Raw genomic sequence first — 401 nt, 5'->3', positions numbered from 1 at the left:
AAATTAACAGAAAAATTAAAGTCTCCATTATGGATTGAACTGTCTCACCAAGAAAGGTGTATTCCCATAGCATCTATGCACTTGTCAAAATCCCAGAGGGGAAAAAAAACACAAAAACCCAGAGAACTAGACAGCACAAGGATAGACTCCTCAGATAAACTGTGGACTTGAGTCAGTAATAATGTACTAGGATTGACTTATCTAGAGAACATGTTGTGTTTTTTTTTTAAAAAAGGGGGGGGGTCCCTGGGTGGTACAAAGGTTAAGCACTGGATTATTAGCTGAAAGATCGGCAGTTTAAATCCATCCAGTGGCATTCAGAAGACAGGTCTGGCAATCTTCTTCTGAAAGTTTTTCTGCCTTGAAAACCTATGGAACTATTTCTACTCTACATACATGGT

Source organism: Elephantulus edwardii, unplaced genomic scaffold (assembly GCF_000299155.1).
Source record: "Elephantulus edwardii isolate Elephantulus edwardi_28Jun2011 unplaced genomic scaffold, EleEdw1.0 scaffold00045, whole genome shotgun sequence".
In the NCBI taxonomy this organism is placed as follows: domain Eukaryota; kingdom Metazoa; phylum Chordata; class Mammalia; order Macroscelidea; family Macroscelididae; genus Elephantulus; species Elephantulus edwardii.
Note: the sequence above shows the minus strand (reverse complement) of the source record.